Genomic DNA, 20,904 nt, shown 5'->3' on the forward strand with positions numbered 1-20,904 from the left:
TTTAGCAACCCAATACTACACATTTATGCCTAACGTTTGTATCGTTATTATTGCTCTCATTCAAATTCTAATATTGAAATTTTTTTTTTTTTTGAAAAGCTAAAGCAGGTAGGACAACCTAACTAGCCAAGTCCTCAACAACATTCTGTCTCAAAAGCATAGGGACAGAAACAGTGCAAAAACAAAAGGACAAACAGTCAACCGACTTAGCTAGAGCATGAGCAACACCATTACTAATGCGTCTTATATAAGAAACTTTAGAGCAGTCAATAGCAGATAAACCAGCGTGAACTTCATCTGCAATAGGAGCCATGGTAGCAAAAGGAGAATGAGGGTCCACCAATGTAAAACCCCGTAAAATTTGAATATAATATGAAAAATAATAATAAATATGTCATATAGTGATAAATAACATATTTTGATATTTAAGTATGCTAGGGATTGATTTGAGATCAATCCAATGTATATATATGAATATAGGAGTAAAATCATGCACAGCATGCACGAGCTTGAATCTGGAAAAACGATTAGTTAAGAGTATTTATGTTTTATACACAGATACAGTTTGAATCTGGGAAAAACTCAAAAGACAAAAGTTATAGGTCTCTTAAACATCTTTCTAACGCATCTTAAATCACCTCTTTCTGAGTTTGGATGTGAAAGTTACAGTCAAAACAACGAAGATATGCACACAGATTTTTCCTGATAAGCCGACTTATAAGTCGACTTATAAGTCGACTTACGAACTGTTTCCAGTTTTCTTTTAGGTTTTCAGGTCGTATCCGTCACTACAAGAAATTACATCTTTAACGAAGGGATTTCCCTTCGTTAAAGAGCTAAAAACCTTCGTTATTATATGCTAACCACGGGGAAAAAATCCCTTCGTCACCCGTCGTTGAAGCCCTCTTCGCTAAAGGGTCACGAAGGGATATACTACCTGTCATTATAGAGTCTATAACGACGGAACATATTACCATCGTTAATATTTACGACGGTAATTATCACCGTCGTTACTATCAGTGACGGGGATATTTTTCCATCGTTACCATTAGTGACAAGATATTTTCCCGTCGTTACCATTAGTTACAGGGATATTTTTTCGTCGTTATCATTAGTTACGGGGATATTTTCCCGTCGTAAAATTCCTCATAATGGGTAATTAGTAACCCATTAACGACGGTGCTTTCCCTTCGTTGATGAACAAAATACGGTTTATAAAACCGTCATTGTAGACTACATATTTCTAATATACATTAATAATAATTTTTCTATTCATAGGCAACTATCATATTATTCTCAACCTGACACTATGATTCACAACACAAATATATTAAAAATACCCAATAATGAATAAAAAGAAAAAGAAAAATTCCATCCATTAATAACATCAATAAATAAAATTCCACCATCCTCAAATATTCAATACTAATAACAAGAATTAATATCCTAATTGTTCCAAATAAAAATACATGAAACTATCTATAACAAATTAAAATAAAAGTTTGGGGAAGACACATTATTTCATCCCTAATCATCGTCAAAAGAAGACTCGAGCTACCCCACCTCTCCTAATCTTACATGGATAGCCTGAAAATTTTTAAAAAAACCACATAATTAAGAAATATTAATTAAGCAAATACTATCTTATTAAGTAAAACTCACATAATTAAGAAATATCAATTAAGCAAATATTATCTTTTTTGATTTCCATTCTTACCTCTTCTGCAGATAGATGATCCTTAGGATCAAATGCAAGAAGGCGTTCAAGTAGATGTAAAGCCAAAGGATGTAAAGCCAAAGGATCTACATCAGGGAACTTCTGTGAGAAAGGAATCGGAGGTTTTTTGCGCATTCCATTTAAATATCTTTTAGCCTTTTCATTTCGGATCTGTAGGAATCAAGAGCTATAATCAGAACACATACATTAACATGGTAAAAAAAAAGTTGGATTGATATAAGAAGGATATGTTTTTAAGTTGTCTAGTTCTAAGGATCGCATTAAATTCTTCTATGGTGCATAATATACAAATTTATTTTCAAGAATTCTCCGAATAACTCCTATAATAGTAAAGGCCCCACAACCATAACCAGAACACAGAAGATGAAAAGCCTAGTTCTAAGGTTTTAGCTCTTTGAATCACTTGTTCTCTAGTTAATATGATTTTCGATATTATTTCCATGGTTGCTATCAGATAGCTTGTTTCCTCCTAGTACGGATCTGTGCCTCCAGAACAACAAAGAAACTTAGAAATTCAGGCTGAATACAGTTGCATAGCATGCATTACATACAGATATTGAAGCACACATAATTCTATTATTTATGTGGAGCTCTTCATGAGCAATGATGTACTTAAGTACATATATTAAGTATTGATATTCATTGGTGAATAATTTTTCCATTCCAGCTAGCTTTCCTGCCAACCAAAGAGAGAAACTTGTACACATGTGCAAGGTAAAAATCAAAACTTGTGCTTTGGTTGTAAAACAGTATGAAATGATGAACAAACATATAACAGGAAACCGCAACAACAATGTAATGCCAATATAAACAGAAAGCATAGAGAAAAACCAGCCCTTGAAATTGTTTCAGGAGGTGGAGTGCCAAGTAGGTCGGTCATGAGATCCAACTGATGCATCCTATACTCCAAATATCAATCGCAGGGGTGTACTGCAAGATGATGAGTAGAAGAGAAACAGATTGGCGTCATCCAAGAAGTATAGTTAAAAATTAGACATGCATGCGTATAGCACAAAACATAATCGATTATCACACTGGACATGTACATGAGTGTTCACGGTGAAAATTGCCTTCATTGAATTCATTGTTATCTCAAGTAATTGCTTTTTGGTTACAAAAGATCCGGTCTTTTTTAGATCCGGTTACAACGAAATCAAAGAAAAAGAAAAAAAAAAGATTACAACTTTCTCCTTGTTTGTCGAACAAATCACGAGCTCCTGTTTTGCGGTCGCTCGTTTGTGTGGGTTCTTTGCCAACGCCGGGGTTAATCCGTGGACCACCACGCGATCTAGATCCGGTCGGATCTACACGATTTGACGGGTATTATTTCACGAAGGAAATAATAGCCGGGGGGGATTAATTCACCAAGGAAATAATGGCCCTTAGTTCTCGGGATCAAAGGCCAAGCTTTGATCCGGAGTGTGATCTCGTGTAGATCTCAGATCTGATATTTCTCTCTCTCGAACTCCTGCCTTTTGTGACGTGGATGCTCGCCGAGAATCAGATCTGAATGCTCAAGTCTCCAAGTCTTCAAAACTCCAGGCTCAATTCTCAATTCGGCAGAGTTTCGGCTCTCAAAGTTCCAACCTTTTCAAATGAACCAAGGGGGCCTATTTATAGGCTCTCTGAACTGTGCCCGCGCACAGATCTGGGTCGGCCACCTATGGGTGGCCGGCACTGGGCCGAGCGGCAGTAAATCCACTTCTGAGTTCGAGTCCGAAACCGATCTTGATTCGATCGTGATTCGTCCGAGTATGCCCTTGGTTGGATGACTCGTTGACTCTTCGAACACTTGGCTTGATTCCACACGCGAATGGATGTATTCCGTTGCTTGCGTGCGATTCGTCAACCTCGTCGCCTCGTTGGTTCGTAGGTTTGTGCCGAGCTGTGCTAAGGGACCTATAAGCAATTTTATATGCCTACAGATACCCCCTCCAAAGTATTTCAGCCTTGTTCTTTTATAGAAGAGTCTGGAATACTTTGGATATGATTGTCCCAACCTTCAGTCGGTGTAACGGGACCTTGGAATGGCTTCTGTTCTTGATTCCTTCAATCCTTCAGGCTATTCGGTGCTTTGTCGAATGTCTGTAAGAGTTCCGGTGCTGCATTTATTGTCTGACCGTTGTTGGAATTTTTAAACTTGAAGTCGATTCCTGATTTTCTAATCTTTAGCTGACCATCGATTGTTGGCGTTGAGTCTTCATTTGCGAAGCGTTGTCTGGCGTAGTGTTGTTGAGTTATCCTTAAGAATATTTATAAAAATATTCTCCAGGAACTTCTCAACCAAAAATGGGGAACAGTACCTTATTGGAGTGATTTTTGTGCCCGAATGAGCTGAACCGGCTTGATAATGAGCCAAAAAAGGCAGTAATTAGGCTCAAAAAATCTTCTGATCCTTCCGAATATGTGGGAGAGGCAAGAATAAACCAAGGACTGAACCCTCGGTCGATTTGAAGTTGTTTCGATGCTCGATCCAGCTTCAACTTGAATTCTGGTTCAAAACGGGTCTGGTCCGGTTCAACTTGGTTTGGTCCGGTTCAACTAAGCTTGGTTCAACATTATAAAAAGGGGTTTTTTCTCCTCAATAGGGCCGGCCCCCCTCTCTCCCTTATTTTTGGATTTCTCTTCCCTCGAGCATCCGTTCTCCCTCAAAACTATAGTTGCATATTAGATCTAGTCTCCCTTTGGATCTTTGACTGAGAAATCCCTCAAAACTTCCATATTTAGAATTTCTCTCAGGCCCCTCGAGCGCGTGGTCTGAGCCTCTTTCAAGATCTGATTTTTATTGGATCCACGAGCTTTTCCTCAGGTAACTCCTCAACTATTTTAGCATATTTTATGCTTAATTCAATTTATGAATTTGTGGGGTCGCATGCGAGGGTTAGGATTAAGATTTGGCGCCTCGAGCTCACCTTTCAGGGGGGAGAATTGCAAAAAAGAGGAACTTTTTCCTGAATCTGATCCCTTAATTTATTTTGCAGGTCTCCATATCTCGTATTGCGAGAGGTCAATCCTCTACCGCGTCGGCTGATGGCGCGCCTCCCTCTTATGCTGGTGAGCTAATTTTTTGGAAATTTACAAATTAGTCTATTTTTTCTTGGAAATTTGTAAATTGGTCCTTTTCACCCCATTTTGTTCTCCTTGGTGAGGCAATCGGGAAGAGCCTTGATTCTCCTTGGCGAGGATCGACGCTTTAAAGATATGTTTTGCTTGGTCAAAACCATATCTCAATATAAAGGGGGCGTTTTGACGCTGCATTGTCCCTTATAAGGCATGGATATATTGTCGATATACCCTATCTTATAAGTGCATGATGTGGCCAAATCGTCTCACCCTTTATAAGGCAGTGACTCTATCTTACCTATTCGTAGGATGAGTTCAACTTCCTTTTATAATTGAGACTAACAAGTGTTTAAATGTTTGCTTCCAGTGGAATATCCTTCTGGGGCGTTCTCATCTCACGCAGTGTAAAGGCGTCGTGGCGAGTATTATTTGACTTCCGACGATTTTTCCCCTATCCCAGTCACTCCTCAGTTTGCTTCGGGCATGTCGACAGAGGTTGCCTAAGTGGTGAAGGAAGGTGGACATCGAGCTCTTCGACAGTTGATTACAGATGCGCCCCTCGTGAAGGACGCCAGTTCGACTCAGCCTCTCAGGAAGACCGACTTTTTATTTGGCGACTCTGCCAGAGATCCGGATGCAGTGTTTATTGATGCCGAGCAGTGGCTTCATAAAACTGGCAGTGGTTTCATATATTTGCCGAAGATTCCTCGGCATCGTTCGTTGACTGAGCTCAGGCGTCAGGCTGTGACACGGGAGATGTCGTGGCGCTTGACGGAGGAGCATGAGAGCGTTCACTGTGGCTACATCACTCATCAGGCAGCTCCTGGTTCGAGCAGGAGTCATATCACTGGATTGCATCCTGGAGTATTGGGGTTGGATGCACCGCCGCGCAACGAGCTTCTTGCCTCTGCTTCTACTTTGAAGAATCGCCTCGCTGCTTTAGGACGGGAGATGCCTGCGATACGTCACAGATTTTATGGTTGGGTCCATTCTTTGGACAAACTTTGGTGGACTCGCATGACGAAGTACGTCTTAAGTCGATGGAGCGAGGAGTTGCACGCTTGTGGTCTGTATGCAGCCGTTCGTGCCACCATGTATGGTTTGCCTGTTAGCGCGAAGCATTTCTTCGCCTTGTGCGAGCTCTATAACCCGGATTCGAACACTTTTCTGACCCGGCAAGGGGAATTAGGCTTGGCCCTCCATGAGATGCACAGGATTTCTGGTTTGCCCATGGAACAGATGCTATATCAAGAATATTTTCCCTCCAACCAAGAATTAAGTCAGCTGAAGGATCGCATGCCCGACCGCTACGAGACTTTATGGGACCTCACATGTCACTATCATATCGCTTTGGCGCAGTCTGAACCTTTAGCGAAAAGGGTTAAATCCCATGTGAGCTAGAAACAGTTTGCTTCTTATTTGTTCAGGAATCTAGAGAGCAATTCTGGCGAGGCTATTTGTGAGCTGGCACCACTCACTCCTTCAGGGGTTAATAGTCTACTGAAGAAGGTTGATGCTCATTCCTATACCATTAGCAGTCCTGAGAGTGGTTTTCCTACAGGGACCAAGTTTAAAACATTCTTGTGGCATGGGTTACCTCGCTATCTGGTTGAAGAAATGCGTGGTCCCGTATCAGTCTAGTGATATCTTGCCATTGGAGGTGCTCTACCCAGCTGTTCAGCTTGCCTACAAAAAGGAACTTTCGCTTCTTCCGGTGATAGTGGCTAACATTCATCGAGGGCTTCGACAGATTTCTAGTGCTTTCACACGGAAGGAAAGTGAACCACCAGCTCAGATTCTTACTATTAAGGTGGAGCTTCCGTACACTTATTTGATGGCTTGGTTCGTCCTTCATCGTTCTGATATGATGTCAGTACCGTATGCCACAGACCCCTCCGCTCCCCTACTACAGTTGTTTGAGAACGGCAAGTGGGAGGGGCGAGGATTCCCTGACGTCAGACAGCAGCTACAGGTCCACAAGTGTTGGACGTTTTCCGCTTGTTTTCCGCAGTTCTCCGGCCGATACGGCGAGTGTCTGATTGATGAGGAAAAGCCGAGGGGGTATCGAACTCATTTAGACGTCGGCTGCTTTAACTGGCTGGTGAACATCAGGCCGGGTTATCTGACTTTCCGGGTGAGGAATCAGTGTTTCATAGAGCCATACCTACCCTGCCGATTCGCTCGCCAGTTTGGCTATGATCAGCTTTATGTCGGGAATCCACGTCAGCAGCTTCGGACCCACGGTGGTTTGGTGGACGGTCTTCGTGCATCGTTGTGGACCGTGACGGGCTGTATTGGTGCTAAGTTCAGTCTCCCGAGTTCTGAGCGGCAGTTGAACCTCACTTTCTTAAGCTGCAAGTGGTTGTTAGCAGCCAATAAAACTATCCCTGTGAAGCCGATTGCAGAGCTAAAGGCTGAGGAGGCTTCTCAGGTTGATTCTCGTATGATTTGGGAAAATGCTCGATCACAAAGGGCACGGCACAAGACTCGTCGGATTGACGAAGAGGGAAAGAAGATCTTTCATTCTGCTGACGAAGCTTCAGGGTGGATTCGGACGAGGATGACAGATACTCCTCGAACTTTTGTTGGTCGAATTCGTACTCGACCTCCTCCTCGACCGGGATCGGGATCCGCGGCTGCGACGCGACAGCTTCGGCAGTAAAGCTGTTGGCTCCCACTGTGGTCGCCAGATTGTTCGCGGGAAAAATCGTAGCTTTCTTCATTGTTGATATCATTGCTATCTCAGTTAACAACTTTATGCGTTACAAAGATCCGGTCTTTTTATAAGATCCGGTTACAATGAAAAATCAAAGAAAACAAAGTAAAGATTACAATTTTCCTTATTTGTCGAACTAATCGCGAGCTCCTGTTTTGCGGTCGCTCGCTTTGGTGGGTTCTTTGCCTGCGCCGGGGTTATTTGCCGTGGACCACCGCGTGATCTCGATCCGGTCGGATCTACACGATATGACGGGTAATATTCCACCAAGGGAATAATAGCCGGGAGGGATTGTTTCACCAAGGAAACAACCGCTCGAATCTCGGGATCTAAGAACCAAGCTTAGATCCGGAGTGTGATCGTGTAGATCTCAAATCCAATCCTCTCGAACTCCTGCCTTATTTGGCGTTGGTGATCGCCGAGCACCGGATCTGAAAGTCCAAGTCTCCAAGCCTTCAAAGTTGTGATCTTTTTTAGATCTGAGTCTTCAATCCAGCAGGGCTTCGCCTCTCTCCAAAATTTCCAACCTCTGAAACAAATGAGCACAAGGCCTATTTATAGGCACTCAGAACTGTGCCCGCGCACAGTTCTGAGCCTAGCCACCCATGGGTGGCTCGGCCTTGGCCGAGCCACCTCAGGGTGGCTCGGCTTGGGCCGAGCCACCCTGGGGTGGTTCGGTTTCGGCCGAGTCCCCGGGTGTTTGTCCGTTTCGTCCTTTGTTTCCGGTTCTGGTTCTCTTGTGTGGTTGATTGACTTGGCAACGACTCTTTGACTTGATTCCAGATTTGGCAGTGAGTCGGGTTCCTGATATGGCAGTAAACCAACTTCTGAATTTGAGTCCGGAATTGATGTTGATTTGATCGTGATTCATCCGAGTTCGCTCTTGTTTAGATGACTCGGTGATTCACCTAAACATTGGTTTGATTCCGCGTGCGAGTGGATGCATTCCAATGCTTGGGTGCGATTTGTCGCCTCGTTAACCTGCTCCGTTGCGTATAGCTTGGCTTCAGCGTTGGCGGTCTTGTTTGGATACGTCGCCTGGTGGTCCGTTTGTTAAATCGGCGTCGAGCTGTGCTAAGGGACCTATAGGCAATTTTATACGCCTACAGATACCCCCTCCAAAGTATTTCAGTCTCATTCTTTTATAGAAGAGTCTGGAATACTTTGGATGTGATTGTCCCAACCTTCAGTCGGTGTAACGGGACTCTGGAATGACTTCTGTTCTGGATTCCTTCAATTCCTTCAGGCTATTCAGTGCTTTGTAGAATGCCTGTAGGGGTTCCGGTGCTGCATTTATTGTCTGACCGTTGTTGGAATTTGAACTTGAAGTCGATTCTTGATTTCTTGACTTTTTGGCTCGAGTTTGCTGCTTCAACACAGAACTTATCATCGATTGACTGCGTTGAATCTTCATCTATAACGCGTTGTCTGGCGTTTGAGCTTCATTGCGACGCGTTGTCCGGCGTCCAGGCTTCATTATGATGCACTGTTCGGCATTTGACACAGTTTATACTCGTACGTCTGCTGGAGTACACACGGTTTAAGCTCTTAAGGAATTGGAGCATGGATCTTATCCCAAGGTCGTTGGATGCTCGAGTCACGAGACCAACTCATAAAGTTGATGCGTCAATGACTCGCATATTTATAGGATTTTTGGCAAATCCTCAGCCATCAACGGGTTTGATGCGCCTTTACCGACTACCGTTTGAGTCGGGCTAGCATGCGGATTGTTTTAAGTCCGTTCCGCATGTGACGTTATGCTAAAAGAGTTAACTCTTTTAGTGCTACGATATTGAATACGTAGACTTCGTCTTTCTCCTGTGAAAAGACTAAACAGCAACGTGTATGAGACGTTGACTTAGGATTTTTGGCAAATCCTCAGCCTTCAACGGATTTGACGTGCTCTTACCGACTACCGTTTGAATCGGGCTTACATGCGGATTGTCTTAAGTCCGTTCCGCATGTGACGTTGTGCTAAAGGAATGAACTCCCTTAGACTTGATGCTACAACTTCGAATATGTAGACTTCGCCATTGTTATGGGAATAGGCTGCCCAGCAACGTGTTTTAGACGCTGACTTATCCCTACTTAGGCTTCGGGATAAAATTCCCCAGAATCGAACTCTGGTGTCTTTTTCTTCGGAGAAAGACTAAACCGGCGACGCGTGTTAGGCGTCGGCATATCCTTTCTTAGGATTCAGGATGAAATTCTCCATGCGTGTAAGACATGGATTCTGGTGTTATTAATAATAACCTGTCACAATGTTGAATATGTGAACGGGTGTTCTTTTTGACGGTTAAGAACTAACCGGCAGCGCGGGTTAAGCGTAGACTTATCCCTGCTTAGGTTTCAGGACAGAATACCCTAGAATCGAACTCTGGTGTCTTTTTCTACGGAACAAGACTAAACCGGCAGCGCGTGTTAGGCGCAGACTTATCCCTGCTTAGGATTCGGGATAAACTTCCTAGGATGAATCCTAGATTGATAAATTTTGGAAAAAATCAGTACGGGAAAGGAAGAATTTTATATTCTATTTCCCGGTCTTCTTTTGGGGTGAAGGCGAACCCGGAAAACAAGGAAGGAAGAATTTTATATTCTATTCCCTGATTCTGGAAAGGAAGAATTTTATATTCTATTTCCAGTGCAAAAGAAACTAAGAGTGGGATTTCCACTCTGAGAATCTGGAAAATCTAGATAAACCTGCCTTTTATAGGATTGGTTATCTAAAGATGAGAAATAGGTTCTTCGTTTATCGAAGTGGAATTCTAACTTCGGTTATAACCATGAGAAGGCTTAACCAAAGAGAAAAGGAAGGGAGTTCTTTCGTTTATCGAAAGTGGGCTCCGAACTGAAAGTGGACCTCCTGTTCATGGAAAGAATCAAGAGGGACAGAAAGACATTTTTGGTGGACCCACTGTCAATTGAAATTGATCAGTGAGGGATTTTGGTGGTGAAGAAGATTTTGGGTTATCCTCTAGAATATTAAGTGTAATATTCTTCAAGGAACTTCCCGGTAAATGGGTTATCTTGAACGTACTAGGGATAGTACTTTTTCAGGAACTTCCCATTTATTAGTATTAATTGCCTGGTGCCTTCTTGAGTAATCAGGCGATATGCACCGTTTGAGTAGACTGTGTCTATCACAAACGGTCCTTTCCATTTGGGTTCGAATTTACCTTTATTCTTGGAATTGAGGATTATCGGTCAGCGAGCAGCGAGGACCAGATCTCCTTCCTTAAAGCTTCTTTGTCGGACTCTTTTGTTAAAGGCCCTAGATATTCTGGCTTGATAAAACTCGATGTGTTGTTGAGCCTCCAAGCGCTTTTCATCCAACCTCTCGAGTTCTTCGAGGCGTTTTTGATGGTGTTCTTCTGTCGTCATCTCGGTTGAGAGAGTGATCCGAAGGGATGGGATTTGAATCTGCAATGGTAGCACAGCTTCACATCCGTATACCAACGAATACGGGGTGGCCCCTGTAGGTGTACGTATGGTGGTGCGATAAGCTCAGAGTGCTTCGCCGAGTTTATCGTCCCAGTCTCGTTTATTGGTCTTCACGAGCTTTGACAGGATCTTAATGATCGTTTTGTTGAACGCCTCAGCTAATCCGTTTGCGGCGGGATAATAAGCTGTCGACGAAACATCTTCGATTTTGAACTTGTCACAGAACCTGATGAAGGCGTTGCTTATGAACTGTGGACCGTTGTCATGAATGATCCGTCTTGGCACGCCGTGTCGGTATATGACATGATGCTTAATGAAATTGATGACGTTGTTCGTCTTCACTTCTCTGAGCGGAATTGCTTCAGCCCACTTTGAAAAGTAATCTGTGATTGCGAGAATGAATCGATCACCTTTGACTGAAGGGGGAAAAATAGGACCGACAATGTCCATGCCCCATGTCTCGAATGGCCAAGACGTGGTTGACGTGTGCAACTGCTCTGGCGGCTGATGCATATAATTTGCATGTATTTGACAAGCATGACACTCTCGGGCGTATTCGATTGCGTCACGAACCATTGTTGGCCAAAAATATCCCATTCTCCTAATGCGATCATACAGTTTGGGACCAGGCTGATGCGCACCACATTCACCTTCGTGCGCTTCTTTGAGAACTTCTTCTGCTTCTTTGTTCGAAAGGCATCGGAGTAATAAACCATCGTACCCTCTACGGTATAACGTATGGGTTTCGGTATTATAAAAGAATCTTGGCGCTCTTCGGCGGATTGATTCCCTTTCTTTTATGTCTTCTGGCAGAATGCCATATTGGACGTAGTCGATGATAGGAAAACGCCAATCTCGGGACTCAGACCCAATTTGAGTTGAATTCACCTCCTTGGCATTAATGTTTCCGTCATCTTCCTCTTCAATATCCATGTCGTATATGGGTATGCAGAGTTGATGTGTCCTTACTGTGACTAACAGCTCAGTTTCGGGAGGCTGCGCAAGTGATACCGCTAGTGCTGCCAGTGCATCCGCATAAGCGTTCTGGAGACGAGGGATATATTCAATGAAGAATTCTTCAAAAGATTCTTCCATTTTGATGGCCTCCTGGTGGTACGGGATCAGGTCTTGGTTCCTGACTTCATACTCTCCACGGACTTGGTTGACTATCAATTGAGAATCCCCAAAAGCTTCGAGATATTCGACCCCCAGCTCCTTGGCGAAACTGAGTCCAATGAGAAGCGTGTTGTACTCGGCTACGTTATTGGAGCACGGACTAGTCAATGAATAAGCTCGAGGCATCACATGCTTTCCCGGGGAGATTAAGACAACCCCAACCCCAGAGGAAACTGTAGAACTTTCCGGGGTTATTACCCTATTAACTGCCCTCGAAGCACCATCAAAATATAATTGCCATACTTGTTGGTGTGACGTCGTTTTAACCTCGTGGGTTTCATCCGGTAAGTCATCATACACTTCTGCCGTATCTGTGGTCGGGTTTGCCGCCAAAAGATCGCAAATCGCTTGTCCTTTGATCGACTTCTGTTGCTTGAAGTGCAAATCATATTGGGACAAAAGAAGGGCCCACTTCGCTAATCGCCAATTCATAGAGGCCGGTTGCGTCATAAACACCCGTACTGGATTAACGTTGGAAATGACGTAAATCGTCTGTCCAACCAAGTAATGCCGCATCTTTTGCATCGCGAATACCAATGCGAGGCACTCTTTCTCGATCATCGGATATCGAGACTCGGCGCCTATCAAGGTCCGACTTAAGTAATAAACTGCTTATTCGTGACCGTTATTGTCATCTTGTGCTAGTAAAGCACTTATCGAGTGGTTCATCGCCTTGATGTAAATCAAGAACGGTTTACCCGATTTCGGTGCAACGAGAACAGGAGGATTCGTCAGATTCGTTTTGATATCTTCGAATGCTTTTTGGCAGGCGTCGTCCCAGATGAATGACACCCCTTTCTTGTTTAGCTTAGAGAATGGTTGGCACTTCCCAGAAAGGTTTGAGATGAACCGCCGGATGTAAGCTAGCCACCCTTGCAATCCTCTGAGTTCTCTTAGATTTCTAGGAGGTTGCAGTTCGTGTATCGCCTTCACTTTGTCAGGATCGATATGTATACCTTTAGTGGTGACGACGAATCCAAGGAATTTTCCGCTAGACATTCCAAGGAAGGATTTAGTAGGGTTCGTCTTCAATTGATGGCTTCGCATGAGATCGAACATCGTCTTCAAGTCCTTGATGTGATCTTCTTTATTACGGCTTTTCACGACCAAATCATCGACGTAGCACTCGACTGTTTTCCTGAGATGTTCTTGGAAAATCTTAGTCATTGCTCGTTGGTATGTGGCGCCTGCATTCTTTAGACCGAATGGCATCACCGTGTAGCGGAATATACCGAGGGGCGTTCTGAATGCTGTATGCTTCTCGTCATCTGGGTGCATCTTGATTTGGTTATATCCTGAGAAACCATCCATAAAAGACATTCTCTCAAACCACATGTATTGTCGATAATGACATCCGTGATCGGGAGAGGAAAGTCGTCCTTTGGACATGCCGTATTCAGGTCCCTGAAGTCAATGCAAATCCTGATTTTACCGTTCTTCTTCATGACTGGAACGATATTGGCTAGCCAATCCGGATGTTGCTCCTCTCGGATAAATCCTGATTCGATCAATTTCTTAACCTCTGCCTCAATAGCTTCCATTATCTACGGACGAAACCGTCTTTGCTGTTGTTTGACAGGTTTGGCATCCAGCTTGATATCGAGGCGGTGCATTGCCACATTGGGGTCGAGCCCTGGCATATCCTCGTAGTTCCAAGCGAAGACGTCAATATACTCCCTGATGAGAGCATGTTAGCACTTTGATCGATGATTTGCCACCCACATTCATCATCGGACGAGGAAACATAGCCTAAGCCTCGCCCGTATTTATAATAATCCTCGGGTTTCCCTTTTGGTACATATACCGCTTTGGCTGGATTACGAGGACCTCGGTCGAAGTATAGACCTTCTCCGAGTGTGAAATCGTACCCCTGCTTTTCCATGAGCTTGCGCGCTTCCGGACTATACTTAGATAAATGCCGACCAGGTTTGTCATCATCTTCATCTTCACTTAGGAAATGATCTGGTAACGGGGAGCTTTTTCCTTTACCGTAGATTACTTCTTTTGCACCTCCTATCTTGTTCGGGATGATCATGGTTGTTCCGAAAGAATGCTGGAGGCGCTCCTTTGTTACGTAGGACGATCGAAGCGGCATATACAAATCAGGATTATTGTACAATTCTTTTATCACATCATCAAGAGACAGGGAGTACTCTAAATCGTTATTTATTTCATTATCGGTAAGTTGCCAGTTACAACTGCCCTCTGACGTTTGATCATCGTCGAGGTTGATTACAAAGGGTACAATGTCGTTTAAAACATAACCTCCATTGTAATCAAATCCGGCTTCGGTATCAGCTTCTTCTCCGCTGTCCGTGCCTTGGGCCGATGATTCAGTATCGGATTCGTTACCATAAAGGAGAGAATCAGTGAAATAATTCTCATACCCTTTAAATGGTTGCTTATCCGCGACCACCGTTCTAACCCTATTATCAGCGTCGACATATTTCAAACACTGATGGAGAGTTGAGGGAATTATAACATTACTATGGATCCAAGGCCGACCCAGTAGTAAGTTATATTATGTCTCAGCATCAATCACGTAACACGTGACCTCCGTCTTTAGATCACCCATTTGGCACTTTATCCGGATCTTTCCCAAAGGCCTTGACCCGCTGGTGTTGAATCCGTAAATGACCGTGCCTGTGGACGCCAACTTGCTGACTGGAATCCCGAGGAAATGCATCAAGCGAAGTGGCATAATACTCACAGCAGAACCCGGATCCACTTGGATTCGGTTGACTTTGCTGGAGCCGATGTACCCGATGAAGTATAGCGGTCGATCGTGGTTCGAATTCTTCGTCTGCATGTCCTCTTTGGTGAAGGTAATGCAGGGAAGGTTTTTAGTAGCTATGTTGCAATGTTGACTCAGCAGTTCCGGCTGTTCAGGTACTGGCTTGACTTGAGTCAGAAACACCTCTGAATTGGCCAACGCTTCTTGCAAAGCCTCCCTAGTTTCCTTGGACAGCCGCAGCAATTCATACAGCGTTATCCGTGCTGGAATATTGGCTAATTGAGCCATTATATTGAAGACTTGCGGAGTCTTCGAGCTTTCCGGTTTGTCTTTTCCAATCGGGCGACTGAAACGAGACTGCTTCGGATTCTGAACTTCCTGGGGATTCTTCTCTTTCGATTTATTCACTGGCTATTGTCGAGTCTCTGCTCCCGGTGTAGGACTTGTAATCACCCCCATCTCCGTGAGAGTTTTGGCTGGTCCCCGTTTATTCACCCCCTGCTCACTAGGTGGTGGATAGTTGTAGTGATATTCATTTCCACTTCGGGTCGCAAAAACTTCTTGTTCTTCTTCAGAGAGCGGGAAAGCTATGATTCTTTCGTCATCTTCTCCTGGGATAGCAGAGACTCCGCAGCAAGACTTTCCTTTCCCTTTGGACTTCTTCTTGGATGACGACCCGGCCCATTGTTCATCTTCAATCAGGTCGGGGTGAACCCAGAGGATTTTGCCGTTTGGGGCTGTATGTGGCACAAGTCCTTTTTGGCGCTGTCCATGCGGGTCGTCGTTTACTGTCTTCATTCCCACTTTGGTGATGTGTTTTGGTTCAAACCACGCTGTGGGCACTGATCCAAAGCTGATTGAAACCGCGTTTGCTCCAACATTCTTGGACGGCTTCGGGGTTATGACGCCTACATCAATTAGCGCCTGGATCTTGTCCTTGAGGTGGTAGCACGACTTGGTTGGGTGATGGACCGCTCTATGGTATGCACAATACCTTGGATCTGTCACTTTGCTAGCCCCTTCTTGATCCACAATCACTGGCAGCTGAATTTTGTTGTTCTCCAACAAGTACTTAAAGATGCCGGGAACTTCGTCATCTTTGAAGGAGTACACTTTGGGAAATCTTGGCTCTGAAGACTTCTGCTTCTGAGGCCGTTGTTGCCATTGTGACTGCGATTGTTGTGACGCTCGTTGCTGCTGCTGCTGTTGCTGAGGTTGCAATTGAAAGGTTTGATTAGCATCAACTGCATTAGCATGTGCCTTACCTTTCCCCCTTGGGTTGAAATTCTGTGCTGGAGCATTTGTCGCCTGTATCGCTCGGCTTGCTCTCCTCGGACCTTCAGATCCTTCCATGTCTTGGACGGTGCTGTCCCCATTGCTTCCAACACGTCCAGTGCGAGGTTGTTATGGCAAATCTGGAGGATGAATTCCTCGGTGATCGGGTCCCGGCAGTTCATCGCCTTGTTCCGGATCCTCTTGACGAAGGTGTCGACTAATTCCCCGTCCTTCTGCTTCTCATCGAGCAATGATCCGATAGATATCTCGGTGTCGTCATCGAAGAAATTGGTGAGGAACATAGTCTCCATATCGTCCCAGCTGTTTACGCTACCTAGCTTGAGTCGGCGATACCAATCGAAGGCGGCTCCGCGAAGAGTGCCGACGAATGACCGCACCATCAGAGGCTCATTGCCGGAGATTACCCCCAAGTGTGATTTGAAGTAAATCAAATGTTGAGTGGGCGAACCCATCCCATTAAACGGCGTGAAGTTAATTAGATTAAACTTCGCCGGATATGGGATCGATTCCCACTCTCTTGGGTATGGACAGGGAATGCCTGTCGCCTTGCTGGTTCGTCAATGCTTGGATTTGTTGGTCATGCATTTCTCTCATGTTTTGCATGGCCATCTGCATTTTGAACCTGAAGGTTTCCTGTTGCTTAGCTAAGGCGTCTTCAAGCATTTTGGCCACTTGCTCTGCACTTATCATAAGTGCCTCGCGGGGTTGTCCCTCGCTGGATACCGTATTATCTGATGCAACCGCGGAGCCGGCATCAGATTCTTCATCTTCTGAAGGGAGTCTTGTCCGAACCCTACCATAGGTTGCTCGCTTGATGGTTCCGGACTACAGACGGGTTCTAGGCCGGGATGCTTTCAGAATTGACTCGAGATTATCTCGCGCCGATGTCCCTCTGCTGGTCATGTTGGTGGTGACCCTCAGAAATTCTCCCTCTTCAACCACTGTTCTTCTTCGTCGGAAACGCCTAGGCCTTGGTTTTGGTATTTCGGTACTAAGTCTTTTGAAAACCGAAACTCTTTCGGGGACCGCCTTGATGTAGTCGCACTCAGACAATACTGCCCGAATGAGTTTGGAACAGGGGCATTGAGTTTCCTGTTCTCGAGGACTCCTCTTCCTGGTTTTACTCGTACCCCCAGCACGATAGTATAACTCGTCTGCTTGACGATCGGAGTAACCTATCGTGTGTCGGCACGACTTCTCAGGTATAACACTATCGTCATCAGACGATAATGTTTCCTTCTGAGGGGGAATTGCTTTCTTAGGGCTTTCGAAAGTCACGCGCCTCGAAACATGCCTTTTTGGGCGTGAGTTCTCAGCGGGCTCTTGGACTTCAATGCGCAAATTGGTGCGCGTAGCTGCCCTGATTTCTTTGTCACGTTGGAGGTGACGGCGACCCCCAGCGTGTTGAGTCGTTCTGGGCTTCTTCATCGGGCCCAAACGCTCTTAAACTGGAGCCTTGACTCGCTCATCGGGAAGTGGACTGAGACGCTCCAAAACTGGCTTCTTCTTTCGGGATGATTCTGCGTGATCTCCCGGAGTAGTTGCTGGAATTATCGGCGATATGGGTTGTTTCGCCGAGGGTTGAACTTTGGTTGGAGGCTGTTTCGGCCTCCAAACTTTTTCTTCCCTCAATTTCTCGGCCTTTTGCACAACAATTTTTGCTTGTGCAAGCAATGCGCGGCGTTTATGAATCCTCTCTTCGAGTGTCGAACGGTTCCGTTTGACCCGGATCCATTCGTTCGTGGGCGGCTTGGAGGACCCGCCATTCTTCAGTTGTTGAGGCTGTTTGCCTCTCCTATTCTTCAGATCCGCGTTGTAGCGGACTCCGTCTGTAGACTCCATCGCCTTAGCGAGTTGCCGCTCAAGGCGTTGACGTCGCCTCTGGCGGGCTCTCTTTGAGAGAGTCACAACGCCCTAAATAGTAGAGGCGTCGGCAAGAATAGGTTTGACCTCGTTGGAGGTCGGTGGAACTTCACCCGACGCAACTTTAGCGTCAGCCGGGGTGAGAGCTTCGTTGGCGTTCTGAACTTCTTTGAACCAATGAGCTTTTCTCCTGGAGGAGAGCTTCTTGGACTTGCGGGGGGAGGTAGATCCGAACGAGGATGAGAGATACTCCTCGAACTTGGCCTGGTCGAATTCATACTCGACCTCCTCCTCGATCGGGATTAAGATCCGCGGCTGCGACGTGACGATCTCGGCAGCGAGATCGGTGGCTCCCACTGTGGGCGCCAGATTGTTCGCAGTGAAAATTGCCTTCATTGAATTCATTGTTATCTCAAGTAATTGCTTTTTGGTTACAAAAGATCCGGTTACAACGAAATCAAAGAAAAAAAAAAGATTACAACTTTCTCCTTGTTTGTCGAACAAATCACGAGCTCCTGTTTTGCGGTCGCTCGTTTGTGTGGGTTCTTTGCCAACGCTGGGGTTAATCCGTGGACCACCGCGCGATCTAGATCCAGTCGGATCTACACGATTTGACGGGTATTATTTCGCGAAGGAAATAATAGCCGGGGGGGATTAATTCACCAAGGAAATAATCTCCCTTAGTTCTCGGGATCAAAGACCAAACTGTGCCCGCGCACAGATCTGGGTCGGCCACCTATGGGTGGCCGGCACTGGGCCGAGCCACCCATGGGTGGCTCGGCTTTGGCCGAGCCCCCCTTAGGCGTTGGGTTTCTTCGTTTTACGTTTTCGGTTCAGTCCGTGATTCGGTTGACTTAGACTCTGATTTGTTGATCTGATTTGGCAGTAAATCCGATTCCTGATTTGGCAGTAAATCCACTTCTGAGTTCGAGTCCGAAACTGATCTTGATTCGATCGTGATTCGTCCGAGTCTGCCCTTGGTTGGATGACTTGTTGACTCTTCGAACACTTGGCTTGATTCCACACGCGAATGGATGTATTCCGTTGCTTGCGTACGATTCGTCAACCTCGTCACCTCGTTGGTTCGTCGGTTTGTGCCGAGCTGTGCTAAGGGACCTATAAGCAATTTTATATGCCTACAATGAGTATATCTAAAATGAGTGCCAATCACCAGTCCAGTTTATTCACCATTAGCACAACTCTGTACTTAAGAATATTACTTGAAAGCGGAATAGGCAAGAATTAATGCAAATGCATATACCCAGAAAAACATTTTCATGATAACAAAAGAATTAAATGCAAAAGATAATATCTGATGAAGCCATAATAACAAATGAGAAGGGTAGGGTTATGTTCTTAAATTGGGCAAAAAAGCATAAATTGTACGTGATACTACCTTGGAGAAAAAAGAGCCACATAGTTCAGGAGCACGGTACCATCGTGTTGCCACATAATCCTATGATGTGAAAATAAAACAAAGAGAATATAAGTCAACGATAAAGATTCAGCATTAGCATATCATCTGCTTCTTTTTCTTCTTTCATTATCAAGGAGACATATCATGCATCTTGGTAAAGCGTTGAAATGAAAGGATACAAGAACAAGTTAGGCTATGAAGCCATGAAACAACTACTCAGGAATCAAATAAAATCATAGGCATCAAGGCACCAGTTTTTCACTTTTAAATCAAAGATAAAACTAGTATTGCAAGAGGAGAAATTTCATACCGTCCAGAATATAACTGAGGGAGCATCATCAAATGAAACACGAGCAAGACCAAAGTCGCAAACTTTTAGTTTACAGTCCGCATTTGTAAGAATATTTTTTGGCTTCAAATCCCGATGAAAAACATTGGCTGATAACCAACAACACACAACAAACAACCATTAAAATTGTTAGAGAAAAATAGTTGTCAATACCCAATCAAGCCAGCCAAAAAAAAAGGCATTCACCAGTGTGGATATACTTCATAGCTCGCAGAAGCTGGTACAGGAAAAACTGATGGTGTTCAGGCGTGAGATCATCATTTGCCTTAATAACTTGATGAAGGTCAGATTCCATCAACTCGAAAATAACATAAATATCTTTAAATTCTCTCCGCTAGGGAGGAAGCATTATGTGCCTAATTTCTACAATGTCAGGGTGGCGGAGCAGCCTAAGCAACTTGATCTCTTACAGTATGCGAGTAGCATCCGAAACATGCTCGAAGACATCGTTTATCTTCTTGATTGCCAGTTTCTCTCCATTGTGGGTATCCACGGCCACGCCGACGACCCCATAACTTCCCTTGTCGACCACCTCATGAATCTGGTATCGGCTCGCTTCGCCGTATTCAGTGAAGAAGTCTGCTTCATTTGTGCTCTGCATAAGTTCATAGCTTAAAAAACTAGCTACCTATCTTAAAGAAAATGCAGATACAGTGAAAAATCCTAACTTGTTGCTAACATTGAATACTACAATGAAAGTTAGCAAGAATCAAACAACTGGGTATTAACAAGCGTAGCAAAATTCAACTTTTTACGGATGAAATAATCTCGTATCAAAATCGCGCCCATTATTAAGAGTTGAAAGAGATCTAAGAGTCAAAACCGAACTTTTTTATCGAGCATCGCCCTCCACTTGGGAACACTGACTGCTTTAAGACCAGTAAGATCGTAATCAACGACAACTTCAATCTCACTTCCTTCAATTTCTGTTTCTTTTCCCTCTTCCTGTTGTTGATTGGGATCGATGAAATGGGTGGAGACGCTTTGATTTTGGCGCTTGAACAAGCGATGGACGCCATCAACGAACACGCCTCGGCCCCCCATTTCACTACGGAAATATTATCGCCATTGATGGATGCTCGAGAGTCTCGCTCCACGGTCTCCAGCAATG

The 20,904-nt window shown here is 44.7% G+C and overlaps 1 pseudogene; it reads right to left on the reverse strand.

Annotated features, from left to right (window-relative positions):
• LOC109842892 lies at positions 1,479-20,837 on the reverse strand (annotated as a pseudogene).

The sequence above is a fragment of the Asparagus officinalis genome, chromosome 5, assembly GCF_001876935.1.
Source record: "Asparagus officinalis chromosome 5, Aspof.V1, whole genome shotgun sequence".
In the NCBI taxonomy this organism is placed as follows: Eukaryota; Viridiplantae; Streptophyta; class Magnoliopsida; order Asparagales; family Asparagaceae; genus Asparagus; species Asparagus officinalis.